This window comes from Corvus brachyrhynchos, unplaced genomic scaffold (assembly GCF_000691975.1).
Source record: "Corvus brachyrhynchos isolate BGI_N302 unplaced genomic scaffold, ASM69197v1 scaffold239, whole genome shotgun sequence".
NCBI lineage: Eukaryota > Metazoa > Chordata > Aves > Passeriformes > Corvidae > Corvus > Corvus brachyrhynchos.
The window spans coordinates 9,684,783-9,694,730 of NW_008246057.1; the positions used below are offsets into that span (position 1 = coordinate 9,684,783).

The 9,948-nt window shown below is 41.1% G+C and overlaps 1 protein-coding gene across 4 annotated transcripts in view; it reads right to left on the bottom strand.

Annotated features, from left to right (window-relative positions):
* PLXNB2 (plexin B2) overlaps positions 1–9,948 on the bottom strand; it is a 254,318-nt gene that overhangs the window by 243,484 nt on the left and 886 nt on the right. For 3 of the 4 annotated variants that reach the window (XM_008642550.2, XM_017745957.1, XM_017745958.1), the window contains exon 2: positions 882–984. The gene's annotated coding sequence lies outside the window, so the exon portion shown is untranslated. The remainder of the gene's footprint in view (positions 1–881; positions 985–9,948) is intronic. The other variant, XM_017745959.1, reaches the window with a different exon arrangement.

Genomic DNA, 9,948 nt, shown 5'->3' on the forward strand with positions numbered 1-9,948 from the left:
TGTCTATCCATGCCAAGTTACCATGTATGAAAGGTCTGAGAAAATAGAAAAGTCTCTGAGAGGGAGGGAAAGGAAGCAAGTATGTAACCATTTCTGGCCACGAGTTTACAAATACCTTCTTTTTCCAACAAGATAAGTAATAACAAAAAGTAACTCTTCAGTGCTGCCTCATTCATGAGCTCCTAACTTCGAGGTTGCTAAACCCTCTTCTGATATCACGGTTCCTGTTCAAGTATAATTCAAGTAGATTAATTAAGCCACAGACAACAGAAAACACAGTCTGCCTCTTCAAATTATCAGTAGGAGAAAACAGAATGAAGAGTTTAGTTTCAAGAATGCTGTTTACATTTACTCATTTTACAGGCATCAGGATCAAAATTAAAAGAGAATAACTAATTGCTACAACTGGGAAAAGTAAATCGGCATTTAAATTTGAACAGTGGCAACAAGCAACACAGATTGCAAAAGTGAAGTGGAAAGTGTTACTCTGAGCAATTGAGATACTATGTTTTGATAGCTAAGATAACCTGGAGATGATTCACGCCCACAAGTTGCTTAACGCCCTTTTACACTACAGGTCCAGGAGATACAAAACTCCACGTAAAAATCACTGTTGAATCAGACAGTATCCAGGACAATTACAAAAAGTGAGTACATTTTCATGTCAGATTATTACACTAAATTTGAGGCTGTAATATTTAAACCTAAACCCTAAAGCACATTTATCCCACACATTTATCTCTCGTCTCGGTACGCCAAACCAACTGCACTGCAAGGCTCTATACAAGAAACTCCTCCTTCTCAAGCAAGCAGCACAACACTTTGGAAGAAGAAATGGAGGTTCAAACAAAACCCTCAATCTAAATGAGTTCTTAGCCCACCTGAGCAGCACAAGTGTTGCTAGTGAAACGGACTTCTTGGGGCTCAGGCTCCTGTGCAAATAGCGGCCGGGATGAAGTGCCTTTTGACGTGTACTTGCTCCTGCTGGAAGAGACACAGAACAGATGCTTCAGAGAACACATAAGACAAGGGACTAGGCAATATGCACAATCAAACATAACAAGCTTGCTCAGGGGGTCTATGGGCATCCTAAGCAAGGAATTGTTTTGGAGCTGGCATCTCAAGACGTTGTAGAAAGTCCCTCATTTTCATCTTTATAAATGCAAAAGGGGTAAGAAGAAGGACGGTGAAATCTATTGATTTTGTATCACATACAGCAATTGAAGGCTTAAAGATGTGACATAAGCAACGAATATCAAATCATTGGGATTTTTAAAACAGGATATCAAAACATATAGGACAAATACATAAAAATTAGTTAACTTAAAAATCTCAAAAAAGCTGTCATTAGTGAATAACATCACCATGCAACTGTAATGCTTCTTTTGCAGTTCAAAATTACTGGAATTATGCTTTACATTACCTAAGTGTTTTATTAGCTACCTGGAAATAAGCAAGTCCTTGATGGTAAAATTAACAGACTACATGGTTTAGTAGCATGAGAAATAAAACAGAAAGCAAATCACAGAGTTAACACAATTACTTGTCAAGTTGTACTCATTCCAACCAAAACAATCTTAACATGTCGGCATGCAGAAATATATATTCAGTAACAAGGGCTTGCAGGTAAGGTTTGCAAATCAGAGGACCATGACCTCTGAAGCAAGAAAAGCAAAATGGGTGAGGTCAACACAGCCTCACAGCCAAGAATCAAGTTCAGAGCTTCTGTTGTTATTGGAAGGGCTAATGTGGCTCCTGGGCTCAAGACATGAGAGTGAATGGAAATACTGAATGGGGTAGCATGGGGCATGCATCGGTAAAGAGCAACACTGAAATACTGTGCCCAGTTCCATGGCTGATGCTCAAAAATAGATGTTGAAAATTATAGAACAGGCAGTGTGGAGCTGCAAAAACAAGGGCGGGAAAGCGTTATGTATAATCAGATTTAAAGATTCAGTTCCTTCTGATAAGCCACCCAGACAACTGACAGCTTACTTGATCATCTTTAAGGGGAAAAAAAATTACCAGCAACAAAAAGTCCTTAATACAGCCACAGGAAAACTTAAAAGGGATGAACAGATGCAATTCAAAAGCATAGAAGGCTCTTGTTAGAAACAAGATGCAATTCTGAAACAGCAAAACCAAATAGGAACAACATTCTTAAAGATCGATTCTTTTTTTCTTGGAATTTTCAAGATAAGGTATACTTTAGTCCAAGAATTTGTTTGGCTCATGAGTAATAGCCAAGTGAGATGTTCAAAGAACTGTGGGAATTGACAGCTCTGCTGACCCTAAACTCTAGGTGACAACCTCAAAAAACACCAGACAAAACCCCAAACCAAAGAAAAACCCCTCAATCAAATAATTTAAAAAACCCCACAAGGATATTGCCCTCCATTTTCATCAATGCTACCGAACAACAAATTAAACGCACAATGGACTGTGAAATGCTTCCAGATCTTCCCCCAGTTAAATGTCAAACCAAGAAGCCATCTGTTAATAAACAGAGACATCACCTCTCTGGAGTTTTATCCAATCTACTAATACATAAACTCATTCCACCACTTAGCACTCAGGATTGCCAAGGCAAATGAAGTCTTTTGGTTTTTCATCTCAACAGCTTGGGTAGGCAGAAGGTGACAACACCTGGACCACACAGCACATGCATAATCCAAGTCATGAAGCCAGCTTCGTGGCTGCAGAGTTACTGACTCTTGAAAAACTTTTTAAAAGCACTTGCAAAGACACTTCCTGCCTGTGTAAAAGGCCTTTCAGACAAAACCATTGCCATTTGACATATGTGGGGGAAAAAAAATATCCTCAGTTGTTTTTTTAGATTTGTAACTTACACCCATATGGGAGATGTGCACACATCATAACCACAACTGCAGTTTATGTGAGAATTTACTCAGTTCATGAGGGAAAAGGTCTAGCTGCTGCTGATGAGTGCCAAATCTGCACAGAAAAACTCTTCACAGCTTTAAACTACTTAATCACACAAGACTGTAAATAGAAGAGGTCAGACTACTGCTTTCATTGCCTTACTATTCAACAGGCCCAACATTAGGTTTATACCAATTCGTCTCACACTGATTAAATGAACATAGCATGTAAGTTCAACACACGCTGTTGACAACACACTACGGAAGGACAAATTAATGTTCTTCTGATATATTTAAGAGAGATGTTGCATATTTTAGACTTTCAGCTGCAATGAGCATAATCAGATCCATTAAAGGGAAACTAACTAATACAAGCTGAAGGAAATCATACCCTACTACTATTAATGATTCCAAGTGCCATGTATCTTCAGGAAAGAAGAAGCTTTTATTTGCTTTGCATGCCTAGTTTAAACCCCAGCAAAAGATTACTAACTTGTCCTGATTCAGGATACTAAACCTTACCTTATATTTCAATTGCACCCTTTTTACCAGATCAATGTGGTTTATATTTTCTGCCCTCTGCTTTCTCCCTATGGTTGAATACATTTGACCAATAACTATTTTCCTACAGGGCAAACACTGGTTAAAAAACTGGTCCTTCATAAATTCTAAACAGTAATGCCAATAGTAAATGTAAGAGCTAGATCTTCTTTATATACAGCTCTTAGACATCAGAAAGAGATACTATCTCTTCTCAAACTATCTAGAAGATAAACAAGAGCCCTGGGGAAAAAGATGTGAGGAGTTCCCTCCTCAAATTTTTACATATTTAAAACGCAGTCAGTAAGTATAGACAGAACATTAAGCCTTCTGCATCCCTTCTCTGAGACACAGAGCTATCACATTAATAATTCCTCTACATACAGCAAGATTAGCGTTAGGTTTATGAGAGCTTCCTTCAATCCAAGTCAACAAGCAGACCTAATCCAGTTTAACTAGAAATATGCTAGTCAGGTCTGTTCGGCAATTACTATGAACATACCTGGTTATAAAAATGTAAGTTCTGGAACAATTTAGTTTAAGTGCCAAACATCTCATGGATTTTTATTTAAAATCATGTTGTTCACAGGCAGCTCCCATGTACCTAATCTGGAAGAGTGGTTCTGATGGGTCTACTTGAAGGTCCAGAATTAGGACAACTTAGGGGCAAAGTTTTTCTACAGCTTCCTGGGTTATTGTAGGATTGAGAAGGCTTTTAAAAAACAAAGACAGAAAGAATGACATCTGCAACATAAAGAAAACTGTAATTGTTAATACTAAAGCCATTCACTGCAAATTATGTAAATCATAGAATCATAGAAAGGTTTGGGTTGAAAGGGACTTCAAAGATCATCTCATTCTAGCACACCTGCATACCTTCCACTAGACCAGGTTGCTCAAAGCCCCATCCAACCTGGCCTTGAACATGTCCAGGGATGGGGCACTCACAACTTCCCTGGGCAACATGCTCCAGTGCCTCACCACCTTCACACTAAAGAATTTTTTCTGAATATCTAATCTAACCTACTCTCTTTCAATTTTAACCCATACCCCCTTGTCCTTTCACTACATGCTTTTGTAAATAGTCTTGCCCTATCTTTCCTGTAAGTTCCCTTCAGGTACTGGAAAGCCAGTTAGACCATTCCGAAGCCTTCTCTTTTCCAGGCAGAACAACCCTAACCCTCTCAGCCTGCCTTCATAGGAGGGTTGCTTCAGCCCACTCATCATCTTCATGACCCTCCTCTGGACTAGCTCCAAGAGTTCCACAACCTTATGTTGCTGTCAACCTGCTGCCCATGCTTCTTTGATGCAGCCCAGAATACAGCTGGCTTTCTGGGCTGTGAGTGTGCATTGTTGAGTCATGTTGACTTTCTTGTTAACCAACAGCCCCCAGGTTCTCCTCAGGGCTGCTCTCAATTCATTCTCTGCCCAGCCTGTATTTGTGCTTGGGATTTCCCCTACCCAGGTGCAGGACCCTGCACTTGGCTTTTTTGATCTTCATGAGGTTTGCACAGGCCCACCTCTCAAGCCTGTCCAGGTTCCTCAGGATGTCATTGCTTCCCTCCAGGCATGTCAACTGCACCACACAGCTTGGTGTCACTGGCAAACTTGCTGAGGGTGCACTCAATCCCACTGTCCAAGTTGCCAACAAAGATGTTAAAAAGTGCTGGTTTCAATAGCTGAGGAACATCACTTGTCACTGGTCTCCACTTGGACATCATTCCATTCACTGTTGGGGTCCCTCCCCTGCCGTGTAGCCCTGGCAGAGGGGCCCTGAGGGCACAGACACGGGGTTTCCCTGCCCCTGCTCAGCCTCGTTCCCATTGGTTGGTTTGTGTTCCCTGCGCGGGCAGAAGGACCCTTGGTCCCGTGACTGGAACAGTTCCTGGGCAGAGCTCCGGCCATGCGGCTGGAGAAATAAACATCTCTGAAACAGCTATCAAGAATCTGTCTGTCCATATATATTTCCTTTCCACGGGACGCCTGGTTTGATATATGCATGTTGCAGTATCCCCACTGCAACAATTCACTGCAACTCTAAGTACAACTCTAAGTACAACATCCAGCCAATTCCTTATCCACTGAGTGGTCCATCTATCAAATCCATGTCTCTCCAGTTTAGACAACTATACCATATGGGACAATGTCAAACACTTTGCACAAGTCTATGTAGATGACATTGGTTGCTCTTCCTTTATCCATCAACACTATCCATCAACACAGGCCATAGAAGACCATCAAATTTGTCAGGCACAGTTTGCCCATGTTGAAGCCATTTTGCCTGTCACAAACCACCTCCTTCTTTTCCATATGCTTTCACATAACTCCCAGGAGGATCTGTTCCATGATCTTGCTGGGCACAGAGGTAAGTCAGTAAGACTGGCTGCCTTCACTTTTTACTCGTGGACATTAAACTAGTGATGCCAGTTAACAAGAGAACAGGTGAAACACTAGAAATAAGGTTTTAATTGGATAACTAACTTCTTGAAGACACACTTTGATTGAATAAATCAAAACTACTAAATTCACTTGTTTTCAGGATTGCAAAGCTTTTTGACCAGGGCATGTCAAAAGTGAAGCTATAAAGGCAGAAACTTGGAATCTAACTACAAAGGTGGAGCAAGGTCCACAGTGTTTCAGGTGCCAGGTGCACTCTGTCCACTGATGAGTGCTGAGGCTGACAAGCCTGGGGAACTCGTCATGGTGCTAATCATCAATCCGTGCTGGCGCCAGCTCCCAGAAGCTGAATTCCAAAGAGAAACCAAGCGTCCCAACAAGCACGTGGCTGGTGACCACAGCTCTGCTGACACATTCCTGGGGGCAAACTCTGTCCCATGTTATGGTGGTGTTAGGCTGAGCAGTTGAGCATGGGCTGACCATCACGTTGACTCCAAGATTTTTAAATAATCATTAGTAACCTTTATTAAGCACAGACACTTTTAGACATTATGACAACAAGTAATTCTTTCCTCAAACACCTGAGATGGAAACTCAGAGAGATCCAAAAGTTATGTATTTCAGAGGTTCAACTGCAGAGACAGAAACAGAAATACTTGATTTTAACAGACAACTAAATTACTATCTGCCTAAAGAAAGTAAGCCCCAGGTCCAGAAGATACCCTGAACAGCTTTCTGGTTTGTCTGGTTGCTCCAGGGCTTGGGCAAGCATGTGTCCTCTCCCTCCTCCATCTGTCCTCTGCTTCCTCCAGGGGCAAGGACTCCATGGCCTCTTTGTAGCCAGATTTGAGCAGTTTTATGGAGAGTTAGAGAGCTTTTTGTACCATTAAGCCACTGATGGTCAAATAAAATGTCTATTTTCAACTCCTTATTTCTACATGTGTTCAATCAATTAAAAAGTAAGAGGCTAAACCACCTACTATCCAAATTCTGGCTTTTGTTATAACAGACACCCCCTCAATGACTTACTCAGGCTATGTGATTTTATTTTCAACAAGGATTAACTGACCAATGTCAAATGCAAGTTAGACTCATACTTAAACAAAACTCTTTAAGTAATACTCCACTAATCCTAGTTACCCCAGCCTTATTACAGCTAATAATACTCTTTTTCTTGTTTGTTTGGGTTTTTTTTTCCTGGTATTAGCCATTTAAATAGACACTCCACTATAAGCTGAGCCTTACAATTTCCTATGGTTCATAAGAAAACCTGCAAGAAAAGCCAAAATAAATAACCACTACTGAGTTGAACAAAAAGATAAAGGTGAAGAAGTAGGAGGAATACCACATCGAGGTTGTTTGTTTACTTAGTTCCATCTTAATTATTTAGACTCTCATCTCACTAATAGCTGTGCAGGTGCTAACTTTACTTCAAGAAGCACCCAGAGTTTTTGTTTGCATAAATCAAGTACATTTAATCAAGTGCACATTAGCTCATCAACACATTGAATCTGATGAGAAATTGCATAAGTGACAATGCCAAGCTATTTCGGTGAATATTCATGATATCTCTGTGGAACAGGCTGACTGGAGGAGAGTGAGAACAAAATGACAGTAAAAGAACGGTAGCAATTACTTTTCTAGCAGTTAATGTTTCCATTAACTGCTTGCTGGCAAGAGCTTAAAGTTGCAAGCCCCAATTTAAGCTTGTTACCTTAATTTTACAATTGTAATTCAATATTCTGAATGTGACACTAGTGTAACAAATATCTTCATTCAGTGCTTCATACAATAAATAATTTAAAAGTATATGAAAATTTCCAAATGATAGCCATTACAAAACTACAAATGCTTAGTATTACATCTTCAAAAAAATAAATAAATGTGCAAACCATTTTCTCAAATCTGAGACAGAATGTAAACCCGTTAGAAACAAGTGGGACATTTTTGTTCTTAATAGGCATTCATGAAGAGGCCTCCCTTCAAAATATAATTTGTCCTTAGTGAGCTTCTGCAAACAAGGCAAACAACTCCCAGTTTTGTAAAGCTTTACAAAGCCTTTATCCAACTTCCAACATCATCCATAGAAAATTCAGGCAGAATAAGGCTGTGCCCTTAGTGAGGATATTTTACGTAACAAGTCTTCAAGTCAGATGAACAAAGCAAGACTTAGATAAAAGAACAAAACACGTGGATCACTTTCTAATTCCTAGAATGGACAAAGGAGGAGAAGAAGAGAGGGCTGTTCAGGTGCACCGTCTATTACATCCTTCTGAAACCCAGAACCCTGTGTGCTGTGACCAAACTACCAATCCTTGTGCAGAGCTGCCTCGCTGCTGCCACTGCCCACCAAGTCCTGGTACAAGGTAGCTCACTGGACTCACGTCTACCATTCCAAAAGAATGTAGGTGCTTATGGGCTATGGTTCACAACTGCAGCTCGATTCAGCTGACCCCAACTGTTTGCCTTGCCCCTCTGTCACAACAGAGAGATATAAAGGAGATCCATGCTATCAGACTTCACAACATCACGCACTAATATGAACAGCCATAAAATACAGTTTACATTCATATGCCTGTCTGTAAACTCTGTCAGATTCAAAGTTCAACAGAAAACAACCTGAATGGCAGAGTAACCTCTGGCAAAGGGACAGGATGAACAGCTGAATGTGTCAGCTTCTGGAGCATAAGTCAGAGTCACAAGTGTATTTACTGTGCTATGCTTCCCATGTCGTTGACAGTCCAGGAGTATCAAAGAAGCCTGGTTATCAACACTGTTGTAACAGACTATCACGAGCATCCAAAGCTTCCGTTGCACATTTTGGGGGTTCATGTTACTACAAAATACAGTATCACATTTTGATGGGTTGACCCTAGCTTTTTACAATAATCTCAGATTATTTAAACAGCTTTCGGTACCAGAAGCCACCATGCAAACTCCTTTCCCAAACACTGACACCATTTACTTTCTGTATTCGTTTAAGTCATATATTTTAAGAAAGACTATTTTCTACTTCACAGCAATCAGGCTAGGCTTTAGATCCACAAGTATTCTAGGTAAGGAGGACAAGCCATGCTAGGCATGGAAGTAGACTTCCTTCCTTTTGTTTTGGCTGGAAGCATGTTCTATTCTGGCATATCGATTGCAGGCGGCAGCCCCCGTACCCAAGTGTGCTGGATCTGTCTCACAATCTGAGAGGCAGGCGGAGCATTAAGCGTCAGCCCAACATGCATGTATAATCTCACTCCCTAGCAAACAGTGATCAGGTCTCCCAACTGATTTGCCTACAGCATGGTACACAACCCTGCTCCTGCAAGACCAGTTGAATATGTCAAGCTTTGGGGGAAAAAACAAAAAAAAAAGAGATTTTTCAGCCCAAATTTAGGGTTGATGTCTTCTGAAAAGAACTGCAAAGAAAAATGAAGTCAATCCTAGGTACATACCAGCAGCCTATTACTTACCAACCTTTGCTTCCTCCTAGATTCCATTGTAATGAGAACATAAACAGTAAAATAAGCATATATATCCCTCGAATGAATTACCTATTCAGAGTTCCCTCTGGTGTTCAATACGCTAATCATCACATTCAAGCTAACAGCCTTCTTTACAAAAGCATAAGTTCCCTCACGAGCAAGTTATCATTTGATGATGAGCTCAGCGATAGGGACAGGACCATAGTGTCGTAACTCGTGGACAAAACCAATGCTATTTTCCATCAGATTTCAGAGAGGCGATAAACTTACACTTCCTCCTTCCTCCGGTACATTCAACCGACTATCTGGTTAACCCTGAAAGGACCCAAACTGTTACAGATCCCTTCTGCCTCCCGGTGTCACGAAGACCGACGAAGTCTCGGAGAAGGCAAAGTAACAAATTACAGGTACAGCCCATCTGGACGCGGCACGCAAAGATGTTCTGCACCTCCCGAATAACTAAGCCTTGAGTCACAAGCCTTTCCAGCCTCGCACTCCCATTCGCCCGCACGGAACATGAGCAAAGTACAGTGTATCTAATTAACAGTTTGAAAAGAAAGTTTAAAGCTGCCTCTGCAAAGAGACAAAACGCGTTTGCAGGAAAATCCCAGACGAGTTCCCGAGTCGGCGGTGCGCAGGCGGAGCGCGGGGTCGGC